Raw genomic sequence first — 9,545 nt, 5'->3', positions numbered from 1 at the left:
TTGTATACCCTTGAGTTTAGAAGACTGAGAGGCGATCTGATTGAGACGTATAAGATTATTAAAGGATTGGACACTCTGGAGGCAGGAAACATGTTTCTGCTGATGGGTGAGTCCCGAACCAGAGGACACAGCTTAAAAATAAGGAGTAGGCCATTTAGGACAGAGATGAGGACAAGCCTCTTCACCCAGAGAGTGGTGGGTGTGTGGAATGCTCTGCCCCAGAGGGCAGTGGAGGCCCAGTCTCTGGATTCGTTTAAGAAAGAATTGGATAGAGCTTTCAAGGATAGTGGAATCAAGGGTTATGGAGATAAGGCAGCAACAGGATACTGATTAAGGATAATCATAATGAATGGTGGTGCAGGCTCGAAGAGCAGAATGGCCTACTCCTCCACCTATGTCTATTGTCTTTATCTTTACCTCCTTACCTCAATCCGCATTCGTTTGGGGTCATTGAAGGGGAACTCATACTGGTGGTATTCCAATGTATCTGCTGCTGTTGTTATTCTAGATGGTAGGGGTAGCATGTTTGTAAGGTGCTGTTAAAGGAGCCTTTGTGAGCTAATGTAGTGCATATTGTAGATGGTACATCCTGCTGCAGTTGTGCTTCAGTGGTAGAGGGAGTGGATGTTCAAATTGGTTGGTGATGTGCCAATCCAGTGGGCCTTGATGTGGATGAATTCAAGCTTTTTAAGATTATTTAAGTTGCACTTTATCTGGGCAACTGGGAAGTATTTCATCACAATCCTGATTTGTGTCCAGAGAGACTTTGATGGTTCAGGAGGTGATTTACATCGTGCAGAATTCCCAGTCTCTGCTCTGCTGTTATAGCCATGGGTACGTATATGTTTCATCCAGTTAAGTTTCTGACCAATGGTGCCTATTAGGTGAGGGAATTACCATTAAATGAGCAGGGCAAGTGATTGGATTCTGTCATTGGACTGTGGTGTGAATTATATTTGTCCAATGTGTGTTGACGAGGTCTTGCTGTTTACGGACACAGGTTGCTTCAGTATCTGAGAAGCTGCAATTTAGGGATGGACAATATATGTTGGTTTTGCTGGCATTGTCCACATTTTAAGTAGAAAGAAGGAAAATGACTTGATTCCAGAGTTTTATTTTCCATTTGAAGTACCTGAAGAAGTTTTGCCAAGTTGAAGATACAGTTATTCACTGCCTGAATTTCTGAAGAACCACGGCAGTGTGAGTCACGCTACTTTTTTAAAAGTGGCTTTTGGCTCAGGAACAGTGTCTTGTTTTTTTTTTATGAACATTATTGTGAAATATCTAAACACAACAAATTTATTTGCTATTAATTTGCTTGTTTTCTCCCAGATGTACAAAAGAGGAAGAATCCAGTATGTGGGTTCGTTACTCCATTGGAAGGGTCTGAGGCTGATGAGCACCATAAACCAAAGGTCAGCATGACCCAGAAATTCTAGTCTTTGAGAGTTTACAGAGTATAGGTTAAATGAAGGAAGTAATCTAAAGTGTCGCCTATGTTTCAGTATCCTATTAGAAAATTAGGAGTGTATTTCTGGGGGTAAGATTCTGCTTGATGTCTTTGAAGTATAATAATGAAGTTACTGTGATAATATTTGTTTAGCTTTTCAGAACATTTCACGTAACATTAGCTGCTTAGAGTGATAATTAAGCTGCCCCAGGCAAGTCTTGGGGAAATCTATAAAGATGTGGAAAATGTTCAAAATACTTCAGGAATCACTTCCTGTCTCCCCAAAGCCTGTGCACCATCCACAAGGCACATGTCAGGAGTGTGTGAAAATTGCAACTTCAAACCAAGTGTGCATTCCATAGGAATTCAGTGTAAAAGCCATTAAGGTGTCAGAGAATAATTTGGCCTGCCAAAGCTAAAATAGATGTTGAAATTCTGTGCCATAAATGTGCATTCCTGGCTGAAGTAATTTGCAAACGAAAGTAAGGAAAGCTTCAGTGATAAAATGGCTTCTTGTTTTCAGCAAAAAAATTTATAGTATAATACAAGTTCCTCACACATGGGGCTATGTTGTCATTGCTGTTACTGAGACTCATAAACAGAGGGGCAGGATTGGCAGCTCAATATTCCAGGATACAGAACCTTCAGATGAGATGGTGAACAAGGTAAAAGAGGAGGAGTTGTCACAATATTGATCAGGAAATCTTGAACAGCAAGAGAGAGAGAGATGATACCTTTGAGGGCTCCTCAAATGAAGCCATATGGGTAGAATTTAAAAAACACAAAGAGACAATCATACTGTAGGCCCCCTGAGACAAATAGAGGACCAGATATATTGACAAATTTCAGGAAAGTGTTAAAGAAATAGGGTAGTGATACGAGGGGATTTCAACTTCCCCACCATTAACTCGCACAGTCATGGTGTGAAAAGTTTAGGGGGAGTGAAATTCTTAAAATGCATCCAGGTTTTTAAGCCAGTACATAGAATGTCCTACAAGAGAGGGTGTGGTCCTGGACTTAATTTTAGGTAATTTTACTGAGCGATTAAACTCAATAAGATTCAAGATTGTTAGAGAAACAGGCAAGGATCAGTCTGAAATCAGGGGAGGGTGGATTTTTAATAAGACCAAGATATGATTCGACTGAGTGGACCATGAGCTGATACCTCCAAGTAAATCTGTGTCAGAACAGTGGCACACATTCAAGACAGACACAGGGAGAATACAGGGCCAAGATGATCCAATCAAGAAAGAGGGTGGGACCATTAAATGAACTCCGGATATCGAGAGATCCACAGCCATGACTAAAAGGAAAAAGGGAGGCTTATGGCAGATACTGAGAGTTCAAATAGCAAAAGCCCTACAGGAGAGTAGCATGTGCAAAGGGGAATGTGAAAAGACTAGGATAGGTAACAGGCAACATGAAAGGATAATAGCAGGGAAAATAATGGAAAATCCTAAGTTGTTTTACAATTGCATAAAAGTAAAAGGATAATGAGGGATAGAATAATTTGTGTGTGGAGCCAGAGGACTCTAAATGAATACTTTGGACCAGTATTCATTAGCGAGAGAGACAATATGAGTATAGAGAGAAGGTTTCTGATGCAATTAAAGGAACTAGAAAAGACAGAGAGGTGGTTCTGAGTGTCTGACAGGCTTAAAAGTAGATAAGTCTCCAGGGCCAGGTGAAATATATCCCAGGGGAAACAGCTTTCAATTCCTCTCTGGCCTGAGGAGAGGGGTCAGAGGACTGGAGGGCAACCAGGATGGTACTATTATTTAAGAACATATCTCCTGCTGCTATTTTCTGTTCCAATTTTCTTGCATTGTTGTGTTTCTAAACCCAGTCTCTAGTTCACTATGTGTTGTTATTCTGCATTACTGTAGGGTCTCTGTGCCCTGTCCCTGGATCTCTTGGCACTGTCACTGGATGTCAGCGCACCATTTCTGGATGCTAACAATGACATTGAAACAATCTCTGGGTATTATCTCTAAATGCTGACACTTGTTATTTTTCTCTAGCTTTGGAGAATTTTAAAATGCTTGCCCCATTTTTCTTGCTCCAATATTTTACCTTTCTATCCTCCTGTCTACCATATTTATTTCCCTGCATTTTGGGTTAATGCTTTCTGCAGTTAGAATAAGTTTGTTTTTGTTTGTTACAGGCGATTGTGTTGGAGGGAAACTACTGGAAAAGACGGATTGAGGTTGTAATTAAAGAATATCATAAATGGAGGATCTACTTTAAAGAAAGAGTGAGTGTAGAATTGTTTACATCAGTGTGCCTGCTTCCATCTTTATAGGTTGAGATCCTATTGGCATGGCTGAGCCCTGATTCCAGGACCAAGTGCTCAGATGACAGCAGGACAATGGCAGCAGTCTTAAGGGCAGTGTTCAAATAGCGGATACTATCCAACTAAGAACATTAGCTGTCTCCCAACATTGTGAGCCCATTCAGGGGGCTATTAGCTCTTTAGCCTCAACACCTAGACAGTTGGCCACTGTTGGGACTGCAAGGGAAGCAAGAAGATGCCTCATTCTTGAAGGAAGTTGATGTGCCCGACAGGTGGGGCCTATTTATCAGAAGTGTGAACTCTCCAGCAGTGGCATTAGGGCCTTGGTCCTGGCTGTTTACACTGTGAGGAGGCCATCTTTGGACCAAGGAGTCTCCATGGCCTGAAGACCAACAGGCAAGTTGCTGAGAGCCTCACGTAGTTCACAAATTCCAACCACATCACAGACATCCATTCAAACTCTGGCAAAATGCTGGGGGCTTGGCAAAATGGTCATCTATAAGCTAATTAATTTTTATAATTAGTTGTTGTCCCCTGGTCCACAGAGATTGCGCTGCTGTTGTTCTAGCCATTTGGAATATCCCCAGACGATGTGAACGTATCAAACTTCCAACCCAACATCTAGGCCCTCTCCAAAGGGCTTTCAAAGTCATGGCTGTGTTGTGATCAAATTTTGTCCAACAAACTCTGATAGAGTATTTGCAAAGATTGGAATCTTGACTGGATTGGAGTGTCAATGGTTCAATGTCTGAAGCTATTTGAGAAGATTGTGAGTCACTAAATCTCATTAATAATCTGATTGTTCTAGTTTGAATGATTCGGTTTGGATCATTGAATTTTAATCATTCTATTTCTCTAGATTACAGTAGCACACAATCCTGTTCCTCACATTCCTCTACACTTAGAGGAGAGGAGATACTTGTTAGGAAGGAAGATGTGTTGGACATTTTGAACAACTTGAGGATAGACAAGTCCCCCGATGCATAAGTCATCAAAGAAGCAGGACAGTTAGTTAGACAAAAGTGAGGATGGCAGATGCTGGAAATCCGAGTCTAGATTAGAGTGGTGCTGGAAATGCACAGCAGGTCAGCCAGCATCCGAGAAGCAGGAAAATCGACGTTTCAGGCAAAAGCCCTTCATCAGGAATAGCGGTTAGAGAGAGCTATTCATAAAGCAAATAATATTCTAGGCTTCATAATCGGGGGTATACAATACAAGAGCAGGGAAGTAATGATGAGTTTATCTAAGACACTTGTAATCAATGCTGGGTTCCACACTATAGGATGGATATGGATGCACTGGAGAGAGTGCAAAAGAATCTTATGAGGGATTGTTCCAGTAATGAAACACTTTAGTTACAAAGAAAGATTGGAGAACGTGAAGCTGTTTTCTTTGGGGAGAAGGGTAAGAGATGATTTAATAGAAGTTTGCAAAATTATGAAGCGTCTAGACAGAATAAATAGTGGGACTCGAGTGTGGTGCTGGAAAAGCACAACAGCTGAGGCAGCATCTGAGGAGCAGGGGAATCGATGTTTTGGGCCTGAGTCCTTCAACAGGATTCCTGATGAAGGGCTTATGCCCGAAATGTCAGCTCTCCTGCTCCTAGGATGTTACCTGACCTGCTGTGTTTTTCCAGCACCACACGCTCGACTCTGATCTCCAGCATCTGCAGTCCTCACTTTCTCTGAGTAAATGGGGGAGTCTGATCTTGCTTGTAAATGGATTGAAAATGAAAGGGCGCAGATTTAAAGTATGTTGCAAAAGAAAAAAAATGCAAGGTGAAGAAAATCTCTTCATACAGTGAGTAGTTAGGGTCTGGAATGCACTACCTGGAAATGTAGTGGAGACAGGTTCAATTGTGGCATTCAAGATGGCATTGGTTGATTGTTTCTAATCAAATGTGCTGGGTTATACAGAAAAAGCTGGCAGTAGGTACAAAAAGCTGGCAGAGTGTTACAAGGGGACATAAATTTAAGGTGAAGGGTGGAAGGGTTTGGGGAGATGTCAGGGGTGGGTTCTTTACCCAGAGAGTGGTGGGGCATGGAATGCGCTGCCTGTGGTAGTGGTAGAGTCAGAATCTTTGGTGACCTTTAAGCAGCAATTGGATAGGTACATGGATGGGTGCTTAAGCTAGGACAAATGTTCGGCACAACATCGTGGGCCGAAGGGCCTGTTCTGTGCTGTATTGTTTTATGTTCTATGTTAGCAGAGTGTAACATCACTCTTTTTTTCTCAGTATTTCTTTCAGAGGAAGAAATTGATAAGGTCACAGTGTTGCATGTAGTTAGAAATATTACAGAATCCAGTGGACCCATGTTTGCGGAACATTGGGCCAGATTTGGCTTTTAGAAATGTAAAATCTTATTTATTTTCGGTGTTATTAATTGCCTCTTTTTGCTGAAAACCTTCTGTTTACTCAAATAGTTATCCAAGAACAACGATGATGGCCTGTCCAGCCTGAGAAAGGTAGGTTTTTTTCACCCTCTACCTGTTAACTGCAAGATCACCCTGGGGCTAGACTATTTAAGGAGGAACCAGTAAAAGGTAGACTGTGCATGAGTTATTGAATTTTCTTGAATGTAAAATAGATCAGTACAGCACAGGGACAGGCTCTTCGGCCCATGATGTTATGCTGAACATGGTGCCAAATTAAACTAACCCCTTCTGCCTGCCCTTGGTCCATATCCCTCCATTCCTTGTATATTGCTGTATGTATCTAAAAGTCCCTTAAACACCCCTATTGTATTTGCTTCCACCATCACCACTGGCAGCATGTTCCAGACTCCTACCACTGTGTGTAAAAAAAACTTGCCCATCACATCCCCTTTGAATTCTTCTCTAACTTCGACGCGTGCCCCCTCGTATTAGACATTTCAACTCTGGGGGAAAAAGATTGTCAATCCTATCTATGCGTCTCATAATTTTATAGACTTCTATAGACCTCAGTTTCAGCCGAACAGGAGAAAACAGCCTGAGGGTTTCTAGCCTCTCCTTATAGCTCATACCCTCTAATCCAGACAGCTTCTTCTGCACCCTCTCCAAAGCCTCCACATCCTTCCCGTAATGTGGTAACCAGAATTGAACGCAATACTCAATTAGACAACACAGAGTGGTCTAACCATAGTCTTGTAAAGCTGCAACATGGCATCCTGACTCTTGTATTCAACTCCCCGACCAATGAAGACAAACATGCCATCGGCCTTCTTTACCACCCTATCTATTTGCGTTGAAATAATAGAAAGAGCTAATGAAGGGGTTGCAGTGGATGTTGTCTACATGAACTTATAAAGAATGTGAAGTCCTGCTTAATAGGGGTGACAAATCTGAGGCTCATGGAATGGGGCGGTCAGTGTCAGAGACCATACGATGTAGGAGCAGAAGGAGGCCATTTGACCCATTGAGTCTGCTCAGAAATTCGATCACAGCTGATGTGTTTCTCAATGCCATCCTCCTGCTTTCTCACATAACTCTTCCCAATCAGGAACCTATCTATCTCTTTCTTAAATACACTCCATGAACCATACATGGTTTCACACTGACAATACCCTCCATCATATGGGCGGCACGGTGTCTCAGTGGTTAGCACTGCTGCCTCACGACACCTGGGACCCAGGTTCGATTCTATCCTCAGGTGACTGTGTGGAGTTTGCACATTCTTCCTGTGTCTGCGTGGGTTTCCTCTGGGTGCTTTGGTTTCCTCCCATAGTCCAAAGATGTGCAGGTCAGATGAATTGGCCATGCTGAATTGCTCATAGTGTTAAGTGCATTAGTCAGAGGGAAATAGATCTGGGTCGGTTACTCTTCGGAGGGTTTTTGTGGACTTGTTGGGCCGAAAGGCCTATTTCCGCGCTGTAGAGAATCTAATTTAATTATGTTGTGCTAAATAGGACAGACTTGGAACAGATCCAGCAACTGAAGACTGGGCATCCATGAGGCACGGTGAGCCAGAAGCAGAATTGTATTCCAGCACAATCTGCAACCTCATGGCCCAGCATCTTTCTCACTAAATCATTACCATCAAGCCAGAGGATCAACCCTGGTTCAGTGGAGACTGCAGGGGGGCATGTCATTGACAGCACTAAGCATAGCTACAAATCATGGAGCTACAAAACAGGACTCCTTAGTTGCCTGTTATGCAAGCTACTATTACTATAGTATTGACTAGCTATAAAATACTGTAGCTACAACAGCAGGTCAGAGCCCCAAGAATACTGCGACGAATAACTCACCTCATGACTCCCAAAGCCAGCCCCCATTTGCAAGGCACGAATCAGAGGTGGGATGGAATACTCCCCACTTGCCTGGATGGGGGCAGCTCCAGCAACTCTCCAGAAGCTTGACACCATCCAGGAAAAAGCAGCCCCACAAACATCCACTCCCTCCACCACTAACGCTCAGTAGCAGCAGCTATACCATCCACAAGAAGCACTGCAAACATTCATCCAAGATCCTTAGATAGCACCTTCCTCGCCCATGACCAGAAGGACAAGAGTAACAGATATGTGGGAATGCCACCACCTGCAAGTTTCACTCCAAGCTACTGACCATCCTGACTTGGAAATATGAATTGAAGTGTGGCTCTGGGAAAGCACAGCAGGTCAGGCAGATCTGAGGAGCAGGAGGATCAATGTTTTGGGCATAATCCCTTCATCAGGGATGACCTGCTGTGCTTTTCCAGAGCTACACTTTTCACCTTGGAAATATAATGACTTTCCTTCACTGTCACTGGGTCAAAATTGTGGCTTTCCTCCCTAACAACACAGTAGGGCTCCATGCAGCACATGAATTGTAACGGTTCAAGAAGGCAGCTCACCAGCACTTTCTCATGGCCAACTGGTGCTAGACAACAAATGCTGGTTTAGCCAGTGACACCCATGTCCCATGAATGAGTCACAACATTACAGTGCATTTTGAGGTTTTTCTTTATTCCCTCGTGGGACATGGGCATTGCTGGCTAGGGCAGCGTTTATTGCCTGTTCATAGTTGCCCTTGAGAAGGTGGTAACTGAGCTGCTTGTACCCCTGCACTCCATGTACAATAGATACACCCACAATGCTGTTCAGGAGGGAATTCCAGGATTTTTACCCAGCGACACTAAAGGAATGGTGTCCTTGTCCATCTAGATGGAAGTGGTTATGGGTTTGAAAGGTGCTATCTGAAGATCTTGGTGGTAAATGTCTGTAGTGCACGTTGCAGATAGTACACTCTTCTGCTATGAGGATTGGTGGTGGAGAGAGTGGATGTTACTGGATGTGGTGCCAATCAAGTGGGGTGCTTAGTCATGGATGGTGTCAAGCTCCTTGAGTGTTGTTGGAGCTGCACCCATCCAGGCAAGTGAGGAATATACTATCTCACTCCTGATTTGTGCCGAGTCGATGGTAAGCAGGCTTTGAGAGGTCAGGAGGTGAGTTACACGCCTCAATATTCCTCGCCTCTGATCTGTTCTTGTAGTCCAGTTGAGTTTCTGGTCGAGGGTAATTCCCAGGATGTTGATTGTGGGGGATTCAGTGGTGGTAACACTATTGGATTGCAAGTGGTGGTGGTTGGCTTGTCTTTTATTGACGATTGTCATTGCCCGGCATTTGTGTGCCATGGATGTTACCTGCCAGTGGTCAGTCCAGATATTATTGCATTTGAACATGGACTGTTTCTGAAAGGTTGGAAATGGTTTTGAACATTGTGCAATCATTGGCAAATATCCCTAATTCTGACCTTATGATGGAAGGAAGGTCATGAATGACTGACTTTCAACAATCTTAACCATCTTCCTATGTGCCAGGTGTGACTTCAACTATTAGAGAG

General features: G+C 43.2%; 1 protein-coding gene across 1 annotated transcript in view; it reads left to right on the top strand.

Annotated features, from left to right (window-relative positions):
* LOC122564237 (carbohydrate-responsive element-binding protein-like) overlaps window positions 1-9,545 on the top strand; it is a 196,798-nt gene that overhangs the window by 4,752 nt on the left and 182,501 nt on the right. The window contains exons 2-4 of the mRNA XM_043718935.1: window positions 1,333-1,415; window positions 3,615-3,704; window positions 6,168-6,209. The gene's annotated coding sequence lies outside the window, so the exon portion shown is untranslated. The remainder of the gene's footprint in view (window positions 1-1,332; window positions 1,416-3,614; window positions 3,705-6,167; window positions 6,210-9,545) is intronic.

Source organism: Chiloscyllium plagiosum, chromosome 28, assembly GCF_004010195.1.
Source record: "Chiloscyllium plagiosum isolate BGI_BamShark_2017 chromosome 28, ASM401019v2, whole genome shotgun sequence".
NCBI classification, from domain to species: Eukaryota; Metazoa; Chordata; class Chondrichthyes; order Orectolobiformes; family Hemiscylliidae; genus Chiloscyllium; species Chiloscyllium plagiosum.
The sequence above is the reverse complement of the archived record's forward strand: the minus strand, read 5'-3'. Positions and strand labels throughout refer to the sequence as shown.